At 37.1% G+C, this 13,167-nt stretch overlaps 1 protein-coding gene across 2 annotated transcripts in view; it reads left to right on the top strand.

Moving 5' to 3' along the window:
* The window catches only part of LOC124233510 (PTB domain-containing engulfment adapter protein 1), a 271,296-nt gene that overhangs the window by 161,286 nt on the left and 96,843 nt on the right, over positions 1–13,167 (top strand). The gene's annotated exons all lie outside the window — the stretch shown is intronic.

Below are 13,167 nucleotides of genomic sequence, written 5' to 3'. Positions count from 1 at the left end.
AAATAGAAACAATCTGTACTCCATGTCGGCAGAAATTTGATTCATTGTTGTAAAACTGGGCAAATAAATGAATGCAATTTATAGAAAAGTCTTTAAAGAAAGGTATTATTTTATAATTAGCACCAAACCTGAAATAGATTTTGGAGAAATCTGAGTCTAAATTTAGAAGAGACAGAAATGAATTAAAGAGTTAAGTTTGGGAATACGAGAATGGATGAGAAGTAAGCAACTGACCTTTGGGGACTGCACAGGGAAAACAGAAAGTGATAAAATTATTTTTAGAAGAGAACTTGAGGGTTTATGGATTACTAAACTATGTACTGGGATATAATGAGATTAGGTCTGAGGAATTATTTCAGGAAAATGAAGAGAATATATTTATTGAACCAAAAGTCAATATGGTTTAATAGGGAACCTCTGGAAGGCCGCTCTGAGTCTGAACCAGCAGGAAGCAGCGTTGGCAGGCCGTCAGGACATTCTCCCAGAGCCAGTGCTCAGCAGTGAGATTTGAGAGGGCAGCGACTGTATGTTAATTCTTGTTGACTTTGCAGAAAAGAAAATGCTCCAAAATGCTTTCTGTGGAAAACTGATGTACTTGAAATCACTACAATGCTTATGAATTTTTCTATAGATTTAGCATAAGGATTGATTGCCGCAATTTAGAGTGAAAAGTTTCGTTCACTCAATGGGAAAAGTTGAGTTAATATCTCTCTCTTCCACAGATTGTCTTCATATTAGCTATTGAGGAACTATATAGAAAAAATTTAATCTAGAAAACCACTATTACATTAAAGTACATGCTCAGTTTTTGATAATATTATCACTCATAGTGGAATTATATCCTTTAAGTGAAACCACCACAGATTATTTTTATATATGATTGAAATGTCTCATTTTGAAAAACTGGTTTATAAAGGTTTGAAAGATTCTAATTAGAACTACCTTTAACTTTAGCTCTGTGGGTTGTGTCAGTGGAGATCGGCTTGTCTATGTGCAAAAGTTTCCTGGGCTCATTCACGGGTGCAGAAGAACTCTAAGACATCCCACACGAAGTAAAGGGCAGAGAGACATCTTCCAGACAGGGGTCAGTAAGACATGGAAGAGCAGGCTGTTTAGTCTATTCTAAGATGGCCTCTTGAGTGACAGTGTATGTCATGGGTACCAAATTATGTTAAAATTAATTGAAGAACATTATTTTTTTCTGGATTCCCTTTGTTGTGGAACGTTTTAAATTGAACATTAATAGTTACTTTTGAAAATTTTCTATATCTCTTATTAGAGTACATGACTACCTTAGCACAACAGAAAAAAATACAGACTCTAGAATTAGATTGCCTTGGTTTCTGTCTTGACCCCTAACATTGCTAGCTATGTGTCTTTGGGCAAATTACTTAACCTTTCTGTGTGTATGGTTATTGATCTGGAAATAGGGATAGCAGTGATTTCTCATTAGAGTTGCTATGGACATAAGGGTATTAGATAAGTATTAGAAGAGTATCTGGAATAAAATAACTACTCAATAAAGGTTAGCAATCATTAATTTATCTTTGTATTTATCACAGGACTTACCAAAGTGCCTCATAGTAAGTGTTCAGTATATATGTATTTGATGAATTAATGCATAATAACCTTTCCAAGGCAATTACAAAATCGTTACATTTCATTGAGCCCAAGTATATGCCAGCCACTGTGCTGGTGTGTTTTTACATGATCTCATTTAGTATTTCCTATGACCCAGTATGGTGATTATTAATCTTTACGTAAGAGAAGGCTAAGGCTGAAAGATTAAGTAATTTGCTTATTATCACAAAGCTAGTAAGACAGAGCCAGACTAAAAAACTGAAGTCTATTTGACTCCAAAGGTTTGCTTCTTTTGTGTATGTAATAACACTTGATTATTCATTCGTTCATTAAATTGCTATTATGTATAATGTGCTGTTGCTGAAACTTCACTGAATGTTGGTGAAGCTTCAGAGCTATATGACACATGGCTCATATTCTCATGGATCTTATTGTTATAGGGAGATATCATGCAAAAATAACTAACATAAAAGGCAGATCATGTTTTGTGCCATTCAAATGGCACTTAACAGAAAGCTATAGAGATTCAGAGAATAGAGTCTCTCCTGTTTTATGAAAGTGGGAGCAAGGTAGGATTTCCAAGGGTCAAAAACAGGGGTGGAATAACCAATTCAAGCTGAGACATCTGAAGGAGGATGAGTATTGTTAGTAAGGTCTAAGGCCCAAACCAAATCTGGCAGAAGTTGGGCTGGGCCATAAAATACTGATGATGGTAAAGAACTTTATCAGTCAGGATTCCATCTGAGAAACAGAACTAGTAGGATGTACATACACACACACATTTATTTCAAGGAATGGATTGCACAGTTGTTGGAGGGCTGACTAGGCAAGTCTGAAATCCGTATGGCAGGCCCTCAAGAAAGACAGGCTGGAAACCCTTGGGTGGGAGGTGACCATGGATGGAATTCCTTCTTCAGAGACACAGCAGTTCTGTCTCAGTTCTGTTCTTAATGCCTTCAGATTGGTTGTATCAAGCCCACCCAGATTATATGGGATGATCTCCTTTATGTAAAGTCAGCTGATTATAGATGTTAATCATATCTACAAAATAACTTCATGGCAACAACTAGGTTAGCATTTGATTGAATAACCAGATAGTGTAACCTGGCCAAGTTGACGCATGACACTGACCATCACAGGTACTAATGATGGACAAGGCCAAAAAGATAAATTGGGAAGGATTCGAATGGCAGGAGAAACAGTTTGAATAGTGAACTAATCAAATAGGATTTGGGGAAGATAAGTCTCTAGTGATCTGAAAGCTGATTTGGATCAACAGAGATAGGATGACATTAAATGTCTTAGGAAATTATTTTACTGGTCCAAGTGTGTAGTTGTCAGTTTATATAGGGTAGCAGATAAACATATAGTGGAAAATAAAGATGTGCTAAATATTCCACGGGAAGAATTGATGCAACAGAGGAATACTTTGTATGTGGGGAAAAAGAAAAATATCCATTTTCATCTTAGCTAAAAGGGAGAATGATCATGCCATTAAAAGATTCCAATCGTTTCACTCATTTTTGGAACCCACTGGTTACAAATTAATCTGCTGAATTTAAGAGAGCTGTTTAAGAATTATTTCTCTCTTGGGAAATAATGTAATAACATTTACATTGAGATGTTTGCAGATTTTTTTTTTGCTGAGGAAAATTTGCCCTGAGCTTATATCTGTTGCCAATCTGCCTCTTTTTTTACTTGAGGAAAATTAGCCCTAAGCTAATATCTGTGCCAGTCTTCCTGTATTTTGTATGTGGGTCACTGCTACAGCATGGCTGACCAGTGGTGTAGGTCTGGGCCTGGGATCCGAACCTGTGAACCTGGGCCGCCACAGCGGAGCACGCCAACTTAATCACTACATCACATGGCCAGTCCCCAAGATGTTTTCAGTTTTAAAGTAATAGTTTTCTGCTTTAATGTTACAATTCTTTTACCTTCTTTTTTAAGACATATTTTAGTTCTACATTCTTCCATTTTATAGAAAATTCTATTTCAAAAATTCATGTTTAATATTCATACTGTGTCTGTTTTAGATCATATGTGGATATAAAATAATAGTTGGTTTCAAAAGTATTATTCTATGTAGAATTCATTAGTTTTTATTTTTTTTAATGAGCAGTGACAGCATTAATACTAGATCATTGGGAATTCTGCATATTATCCTGTGTACTCTGTAGTGATGTTTTTCAAACTGCAGGTTATGCTCCGTGAAAAAAATTGGGTCATAAAATCAATGCAGTGCATCATGAGAGGCATGTATTTAAAGATGAAATAGAACAGAAGAGAAAAAGAAAAGAAATTTTCAGAATACATATAGTAAACATCAATCTATTCCATAAAATTGTGGTTCATAGTCCTAATAGTCTGAAGCCACTGCCTTTAAGCAGTAATCTGCCTTTAAATAGTACCAAAGACTTCACTAGATTTAATTAATTTAAATCATAAAATAGTGATAGTGGGGAGCTGCTTAAAAGAGCAATTAAATTTTTAATAGGAGAGATATCCACATGTAAGTTTAACCACATCCCCACTGAATATAACATCTTAAAATAATTTCTGAAATATGCATATAAACATAGTAGGAAAATATAGTAAAATGTAAATATAGGTTCATTTATGTGCTCTTTCATTCACACATGTGCTTCTTCATTTGAATTCAGCTCCTAATATATGCCATCCCTCCTGAGACTCACATATAATAAGCAAAATAATGCTTTTTTTTTTTTGAGGAAGATTAGCCCTGAGCTAACATCCATGCCCATCTTCCTCTACTTTATATGTGGGACGCCTGCCACAGCATGGCTTGCCAAGAGGTGCCTTGTCCTCACCGGGATCCGAATCCTGGGCCACCAAAGTAGAATGTGCGCCCTTAACCGCTGTGCCACTGGGCCGGCCCCAATAATGCTTTTTTGAGAGACACCTGATAAGAAAATAATAAGTATATTTTTATTTGTTAATAGAATATTCACTAGCATTATTTATATAGTATCTTATAGTACATAGTGTATATATATATATATTAGTATACATAATGTAGTATTAGCACAATATTTTATTTATTAACACAGTGTTCCAGGCTGTAATAACTGCAATGGAGAAAAATAAAGCAGGCTGTTGAGACTGGGAGAAGGAGGAAAGCGAGTGCCACGTTACCTAAAGTGGTCAGGGAAGACCTCTGAGCAGGGCAGAGGCCTAAAGGAAGTGAGGGAGTGAGGCACGGGACTGGATGGGAGAAGAGTATTCCAGACACAGCTAGTAGGTGGAAGCTGGGACCATGCTTGCCTAGTCAAGGACCAGCCTGGGGCCAGGGTGGTTGGAACACAGAGAAGTAGAGAAAATATAATATAAAGGCACCCGTGGAGTAGAGTGGGGGTGGGGGAGGGAGGTGTCCTGTAGTTCTTGCCGGGCCCGTTAGCCACTGTAAAATTTGAGAAGCCCTCAATTTAGAGAGTTTTGAGAGAAAGAGTGACAAGACCTGAGACACATTTTTAACAGGAATTAGCTGCCAGGAGGCAACGGCATGCACACATTGGAAGTCTGGGGCAGGAGTGCAGGCAAGGAAGGTGTGTTGTGACTTGCAGCTGAGTAGGAGCTGAGGGAGAGAAGTAGTGGGCGTCTGAGTATGTTTTCAAGATAATGCTGACAGGATCTCTAGATGGATTGTGTTGATGAAAATAATCCATAACCAATCTATAAATGAAAATTTGGGTGAGTTTATTCTGAGCTGAAATCTGAGGAACATAGCCTGGGGCCTTTCTTCCTGAAGGAAGAAAGGGCACCAAAGAAGTGAGGTATACAGAGTGGTTATATACCCCCACACAGGACGTTTCGCATATGATTGAAATGTCCCTCCCACAATAGTCACAAGATTGCCCTGTTGGCACAGCGCTTGATGGACACAGAAGGTAGTGGGTCTGCCATCTTGGTGGGCATAGCAGGAGGCAAGTCTATTGTCTCGAGCTGGGTGGTTACAGGTGAGCGCAGCAATCGGTTCCTAGCCTAAGGAAAGATGCTTAATCCTTAAGGAAATGCCAAGTTTGGGAGGGGGAGGGAAGTTGCACCTTAATCTCAAGGGCCTTTGTTCTTGCCATAGGGGATATCTAAAGCAGATACACAATGCATGCTCAACGGCCTTGGTCAGGTCCTTTTGGAAAGACAAGGTGAGGCCGAATTAGGTTTATACCAAATGGCTTCCCTGGGGAGAAAGAACAGGCACGTGAAACAAAGAATTTTGGAAGAAAACTAAATAGATGATGGCCAACAAAATAAAATATGAATGTCAAAGAGAGGTTTAAAAACAAAGATTGTTATGTTTTAATGATTTCTAAAGGTAGCAGAGTTTCATATGTGAAACATGCATTGTTTGCCACCAGATGTGTTTGATGAGAAAGAAGGTTTGACTGAGCTGAGTCTTCAGATCTTCCTGCCTCAGTGAGTTGTGTGGTTACTAGCCATCCTTTCTCAACCTTCACAACCTAATCTTCCTCAACATTTATATCCTATAAGCTTTTATTGGGCCTCAAAAAGCAACAAAGAACACACAAAGAAACAAAACCCAGACAGAATCTCAGATATGACAGTAAGTGGTTAAAACTTGAGGATTCTAACCTTAGTAGTTGAGATCCCCATCTTAGCCACTTACATTTGAAACTTCTAGCTAAACCTGTTCAGTAGTCATTGATATAGGGAAATCAGAACCTAGCAGCACCCCACGAGAGAACACTTCCATTGACACTACCAGAATTTTATATCTAGGTTCAAATTCCAGCTCCCATAGCTGAATTACGTAACTTTTCTATCCTTGAGTTTTCTTATTTGTAGAATGAGATTAATGATTGTACCTGCCTCAATGGATTGTTATGAGATTTAAATGAGTAAATATATTAAAAAACCCTCAGACCAATGTCTTTCATTAAAAGCTTATTATTAAAATCTTTATTGTAGAGAATGTCTTGTCAACTCTAGAGTTGTACTAGTTATTATCATCTCTTGAGAATAATTTAGCATTTGCGCTACTATCTGAAAAACAGAACAAACTTCTTAGAGTATGTGTCAGGGATTGTATCTTTTCTGTTTACATCAGAAACAGGGAGGCCAGCCCAAATAGCTGCAGGGGCAGCCTGAGAGTTTCAGTGGGGAGGGAATGGCTTTTCCTGCAAGCAGGGCAGGAGACTCAATACCTCCCACCAAGTAGGTTTACACACAAGAGAAGGCTTTGATTGTTGAAGAAAAATACCATTGTAATCATACATTCCTATTACCTTTAGTTTTCAACAACTTGCTCCAAATCTGGAACAAGATGTTAATGCAAAGATTATCTTGGCCTTAAAATCAAATATAGAAATATAAGGAAATGGAGTTTTATAAGTAAGAAGCTAATGAAGAGAGACAGTTGCAACATTATGTGGCCTAATGAGTCATGGTAAAGAAAGCTTTTAATATAAATCATTTTACTAATGCCTCTCAAATTATTTTTGGTGACTATATGATAAATTACCTTTCAATGAAATGTTAATATTGGTTTATGACTTAGGAGAAAATGTGGGTCTTAGAAGTAAGTGATATCTACAGCTGTGTCAAAAAAAAAAAAAAAAAGAAAACATATTCTAACTGAACCCTGTGGAATCATTAAAAGTTGGGCGAAAGGTACTTCTCTGTAACCATGAGATGCATTGCTAAAACATCCAAAATGGTTTAGACTTCCAAATTCATAAGATTCTTTAAAGCAGCTTCGTACTAGCAGCAAACATAAGCATTTGCCAATTTTGCTCGTTTTGGATACCAGGGGGAATGTAAAAAACATGAAGAGCTCAACTGCGTTCCATATAATTCATTTCAGTTGTTCAAAAATGAGTTTTTAGTTAATCTCAAAGCAAAGGAACCACTCAAAAAAATCAATTTTATGTAGAGCCGTTTAAAAAAGTTTTCTTAGATTTTAGAACTGGTCTCAATAATGCAAATATATACAACTTACAGTCATTCCAAACATTTTAAAATTGAAGAATGAGCATATAAATTGAACCTTAACTGTCATTTTCTCCAATTAAAAAATGATATATACTATCATATATATTGATTCTGCATCTGTAGCCGTTTGAAAATGTCCTTTTATATGCCAAAGCAATACTGACACGTATTTAGAAGGAAATTAGAAGCTATAAAATGTTATTTTTTCATTACCTTCTTTAGAGTGGGAAGCTATAAGCATTTTTTATGCTAAACAATGTGAAAACAAATAAGAACATAGTAATAACTGGCAGTTTGTTGAATTGTGACTTTGTTTTGGAAAAAGAGAAATGACAATAAATACTTAACATTACTAACCTCACAATTCTTCAGATGCATTAAAAAAAAATTTAATTTCTAAAAAACATATGCCTATTTTAAAGAAGATGCTTAGTTCTCCCCCCACCCCACTAGGTTTTTCCTAGTAACTGAAATAGTTATTAAACATAATTTTGAAGGCCATCATCATTGTAAACTATTATTCTACATATATGAGAATGTTCTAAAAAAGTGTAATGTAGCTGCTAGAAAGTACTGAATAGAAACTAAAAACTTCAAATTAATTATTCTTTATAACATTTTACTACAGACTACAGTGTCTTTTTTCTTAAAAAAAAAAGACATCTGTTACAGATTCAAAGACTTTTAGTGTTGAAAGGACTTTGGGACTCATTTATTCCAACTCCATCATTTTCTTGATAAAGTAAGTTGAGGCCCAGAGAGGTTAGGTGCTTTGCTCAAGCCTACACAACAAGATACTAGCAAAATTAGGTCTAGAAATCAAGTCTCCTATTCAACATCCATTTTTCTTTCCATTGTAATATACTGTTTCCAATTTTAAAGAGGTTGATCTGCGTAGCCAGTCAATGAATGAACCCAAAGACAAAATAGAATATGTATATATGTCTGCCTTTCGTATATATGTGAAGTTGATTTGTCTCTGGAGTTCTGTCTATTAGTTGAGTCTTTGGACATCATTTAAAACCAGCCAGGAGTTTGACAGAGATGTGAGCAAAGCAGACTAAATAAAGTCTACATATTTGCATCCCTAACAGAGAGTCCACAAAGTCCAAGCTTTTGTAAAGTATTTTATTTCCCTTATTCTGCCTTGCTGAATGATATTTCTATTAGTATTATAATCCCTGAATAAAAATGCTTTGCTGTTATCTATGTCTTTCAACGCTTCTTCAGCTTAAGAGCACTTACTTATAAATGGGGAATTTTCTGAATGTTTGATACATTTATTTCATATTTCTATGTGGATATGTTTGGTACTATGTGAAATAATGAGAAAGCTTGTCATAGCCAAAGAATGTTTGTGAAAAAGGAAAAGTCTGATTTGTTCTCCAAGAGGTTAAGCAGTAGCATTCTGCAGCCTAGAATATGAAACTTGGGGATCTGAGCAGAAAGGACATGGGCGGGGGTCGGGGGGGAGCAGCCATGTTTGAAAAAGGTAAAAAAAAATTAATGTTTTATCAAGATCATTTCAGTGGCAGTTTTGATGAATAACTAAAATAAGCAAATGTGTAATAAAGGAAAATTACCAAAAAGGGGAGCGTTTTGGAAAAGGGGCGGAGCAAAATGGCAGGGTGAGCTGACCCAGGACTCTCTCCCCTCCAAAATACAACAAAGGAGTGGGAAAACTGAATTTCAGAGAATAAATCTAATGCCAACACATTAGAGACCTACAATACCAAGAAGGCAGAGAACAGAGACCTTGCTGATGGCCTCGGAGAAGCTGGAATGGGGTAGGAGAGAACGTCGCTCCTTCCCCTAGAGTCTGCGATCCCTGCTGCAAGGGTCCGGGAAGGAGTTGGGGAGGGGCCACACAACAGGGGGATCATCCAGGACTCCTGCCACTGGTACAGTGGAAACCTGCTGATGGGGGAAAGCTTCTGTGCCCAGGGACCCCATAAACCCAGGGCCTTGGGAGACCAGAGAACAGAACTGATCCGAATCCAGATCAGCATGTGAGAAAAGCAGCCCCTCCCTCACAGAAAAGCTCACTGGGCGCCGCCATCTTTCCCGAAGGCGGAGAGCTCAGAACACCTGGCTCTCGACACTCATCTAGTGGCAACAGGCTGTAACTTCAACCAAAATCTACCACCATGCGTAAAAACCACTCCTCTACCATCCAGCACTTTATAAAAGCACCAGACTAGAAGGAAAACAATAAAAACATATAATTAAGTCCTGAGGACTTGGAATTAAGTAAACTAAGTAACAATGAGTTCGGAGCAGCTGTAATCAAAAAACTCAATGAGGTAGAGAGAAAGATAGAGAAACAAGCCAATGAGTTCTGGAGTTACTTCACAAAAGAGATTGAAACTATAAAGAAGAATCAAACAGAATTACTAGAGATGAAAAACACAATGGACCAGATGAAACAGAATACAGATTCCCTGAATGCCCGTGTAGACACCATAGAAGAGCAAATTAATGTAATTGAAGATAGACAGGCTGAATGGCTCCAGACAGAGGAAGAAAGAGAACTAAGAATTAAAAAAAATGAGGAAAATCTCCGAGAGATAGTGGATTCAATGAGGAGTAAGAACTTAAGGGTCATAGGAATTCCTGAGAACGTGGAAAAGGAAAATGGAGCAGAAACTGTGCTTAATGAAATTATAGAAGAGAACTTCCCAAGTCTAGGGATTGACAGAGAAATGTGTGTAGAGGAAGTTTTCAGATCTCCTAGATATGTCAATGTAAAAAGACCTACTGCAAGGCACATAGTAGTACAAATGGCAAGAAGAAAAGACAAAGAAAGAATACTCAGGGAAGCAAGAAAGAAGAGAATAACCTACAAAGGAGCTCCTATCAGACTTTCAGCGGATTTCTCTACAGAAACCTTACAAGCTAGGAGAGAATGGAGTGACATATTCAAAGCTTTAAAAGATAAAAATCTTCAGCCTAGAATACTCTATCCAGCAAGAATTTCCTTCAGATATGAAGGAGAAATTAAATCTTTTCCAGACAAACAAAAGTTAAGGGAATTTGTAACTAAAAGCCCTCCACTGCAAGAAATCCTCAAGAAGGCTCTCATACCTGAAAAAAGAAAAAAGGGAGAAAGGGGTCACAAACCACAGACTAGGGAGACTGATGGATAGAACCAGAACAGGATAGCAAATATTCAGCTATAGCATTAGGGTAAAGGTAAGGAAACTACCAAAGCAAGGACGATCGTATCACTCTAACTACAAATTCATAACACGAGTTGGAATAAGAAATGAAAATAATTATTTAGGAGGGGAAGAGCAAAGGGTCTAAATCAGTATAGGCCAAGTAAGTAAGAGACCACCAGAGAATAGACTGTATTATACATGAGAGTCTAAATACAAACTTCAGGGTAGCCACTAAACTAAAAAACAGAACAGAGCCACAAAACATAAATAAGGAAAAATCTAAGAAACCCAGCATAAGAAATTACCATATTAAATGGGTAGGCTAAAGCGCACAGGAAAAGAAATGCAGGAAAACAAGATAATGAGTGACAGATTGACAGCATTAAGTCCACGTGCATCAATAATCACTCTCAATGTAAACAGATTGAACTCTCCAATAAAAAGACACAGAGTGTCAAAATGGATTAAAGAACAAGATCCAACAATTTGTTGCCTCCAGGAAACACACCTCAGCCCCAAGGACAAACGCAGGCTCAGAGTGAAGGGGTGGAAGACAATACTTCAAGCTAATAGCAAGCAAAAGAAAGCAGGTGTTGCACTTCTTATAGCAGACGAAACGGATTTCAAAATAAGGCAGGTAAAGAGAGACACAGAGGGACAATATATAATGATCAAAGGGACACTTCATCAAGAAGAAATAACGCTTATAAATATCTATGCAGCCAACAAGAAGCACCAAAGTTCATAAAGCAACTATTAACAGACCTAAAGGAAGATGTTAAAATCAACACAATAATAGTAGGGGACCTCAACACCCTACTCACATCAATGGACAGATCATCCAGACAGAGAATCAACAAGGAAATAGGAGCTAAATGAAAAACTAAAACAATTGGACTTAATAGATATATAGAGAGCACTCCATCCTAAAACAGCAGAATACACATGCTTCTCAAGTGCACATGGAACATTCTCAAGGATAGACCATATGCTGGGAAACAAGGCAAGCATCTACAAATTTTAAAAAATTGAAATAATAACAAGCATCTTCTCCAATCATAATGCTATAAGGCTAGAAATTAATTACAAGAAAAAAGCTGAGAAAGGCACAAAGATGTGGAGACTAAACAACACACTACTGAACAAGCAATGGATCATTGAAGAAATTAAAGAAGAAATCAAAAAATACCTGGAAACAAATGAAAATGATAACATGCCATACCAACTGATATGGGATACAGCAAAAGCTGTATTAAGAGGAAAATTCATCACAATACAGGCACATCTTAACAAACAAGAAAAATCCCAAATAAGCAATCTTAAACTACACCTAACTGAACTAGAGAAAAAAGAACAAATAAAGCCCAAAGTCAGCAGAAGGAGAGAAATAATAAAAATCAGAGCAGAAATAAATACTATTGAAATGAAAAAGGCAGTAGAAAGGGTCAATGAAACAAAGAGCTGGTTCTTTGAGAAGATAAATAAAATCGACAAACCCCTAACCAGACTTACAAAGAAAAAAAGGGAGAAAGCTCAAATAAACAAAATCAGAAATGAAAGAGGAGAAATAACAACAGACTCTGCAGAAATACAACGGATTATAAGAGAATACTACGAAAAACTATATGCCAACAGAATGGATAACCTAGAGGAAATGGATAAATTCTTGGACTCCTACAATCTCCCAAAGCTCACTCAAGAAGAGGCAGACAATTTGAACAGACCAATCACAAGGAACGAGATTGAAATAGCAATCAAAAACATCCCAAAGTATAAAACCCCAGGACCAGATGGCTTTCCTGAGGAATTCTACCAAACTTTCAGAGAGGATTTAATACCTATCCTTTTCAAGCTATTCCAAAAAATTAGGGAGGATGGAACACTTCCTAACACATTCTATGAGGCCAACGTCACGCTGATACCAAAACCTGACAAAGACACCATGAAAAAAGAGAACTATAGGCCAATATCACTGATGAACATAGATGCAAAAATTCTAAACAAAATTTTGACAACCAGAATTCAGCAATTCATCAAAAGAATCATGCATCAGGATCAGGTGGGATTCATACCAGGATCACAGGGATGGTTCAACATCTGCAAATCAATCAACGTGATACACCACATCAACAAACTGAGGAATAAAAACCACATGATCATGTCAATAGATGCAGAGAAGGTGTTTGACAAGATCCAACAGCCATTTATGATAAAAACTCTGAACAAAATGGGCATAGAATGAAATTACCTCACATAATAAAGGCCATATATGACAAACCCCTAGCCAACATCATACTCAATGGGCAAAAACTAAATGCCATCCCCCTGAAAACAGGAACGAGACAAGGATGCCCTCTATCACCACTCTTATTTAACAGAGTACTGGAGGTCCTGGCCAGAGCAATCAGGCAAGAAAAAGGAATAAAAGGAATCCAAATAGGGAGTGAAGAAATGAAAC

This window comes from Equus quagga, unplaced genomic scaffold (genome assembly GCF_021613505.1).
Source record: "Equus quagga isolate Etosha38 unplaced genomic scaffold, UCLA_HA_Equagga_1.0 203_RagTag, whole genome shotgun sequence".
NCBI lineage: Eukaryota > Metazoa > Chordata > Mammalia > Perissodactyla > Equidae > Equus > Equus quagga.
Note: the sequence above shows the minus strand (reverse complement) of the source record. Positions and strands in the feature narration are given on the sequence as shown.